The sequence below is a fragment of the Empidonax traillii genome, unplaced genomic scaffold (genome assembly GCF_003031625.1).
Source record: "Empidonax traillii isolate 1590-97213 ecotype Southwest subspecies unplaced genomic scaffold, ASM303162v1 scaffold2:size4533513, whole genome shotgun sequence".
NCBI lineage: Eukaryota > Metazoa > Chordata > Aves > Passeriformes > Tyrannidae > Empidonax > Empidonax traillii.
The window spans coordinates 4,362,844-4,363,616 of record NW_020955195.1 but is presented as its reverse complement, the minus strand read 5'-3'; positions in this window follow the sequence as shown (position 1 = coordinate 4,363,616).

The window sequence follows — 773 nt, the reverse complement described above, 5'->3', positions numbered from 1 at the left end:
GTCGGGAAAGGGGGATCGGGAAAAGGGGGTCGGGAAAGGGGGGACGGGAAAGGGGGATCGGGAAAGGGGGGCCGAGAGCCCCCGCCGGGCCGGGCCCCGGTAGCTCGGAGTCACGGGCTGCTCTGAGCTGGAGTGGCCTCGCAGTCATCATCCAGTCCGGTTCTTACCCCTGCTCAGGACCGTCCCCAGGAGTCACACCGTGTGCCTGAGAGCGTTGTCCGAGCGCTTCTTGAACTCTGTCAGGCTTGGCTCTGGGACCACTTCGCTGGGGAGCCCGTTCCGGTGCCCAAGTCACCCTCTGAGGGAAGAACCTTTTTCTAATATACAACTTAAACGTCCCCCTGACCTAGGGCTATTCCCTCGGGTCCTGTCGCTGGTCGCCACAGAGCATATATCAGTGCCTGCCCCTCCTCGTGAGGAAGTTTTAGACTTCGATGAGCTTTCCCCTCAGTGTCCTCCAGGCTGAACAGACCAAGTGACCTCAGCCGTTGCTCATACAGCTTCCCCTCAAGGCCCTTCGTCTCCTTTGGATGCTGTCTAATACCTTAATATGTTTCCAATATTATGATGCCTAAAACTGCACACAGTATTCAAGGTGAGGCTGCACCAGCGAAGAGCAGAGGTGGTAGGTCCCAGGGGTGCCCGGCCTCGAAAAACCCGTCCAATTTGTGAGCAGGAGGGTGAGGTCAGCAGTGGTGGGTTGGCTTTTCGTCAGGATGTGGCTCTCCATCGCTCCAAGCTGCCTCCTTTCTCTCAAATGTTTTCCTCAAAGG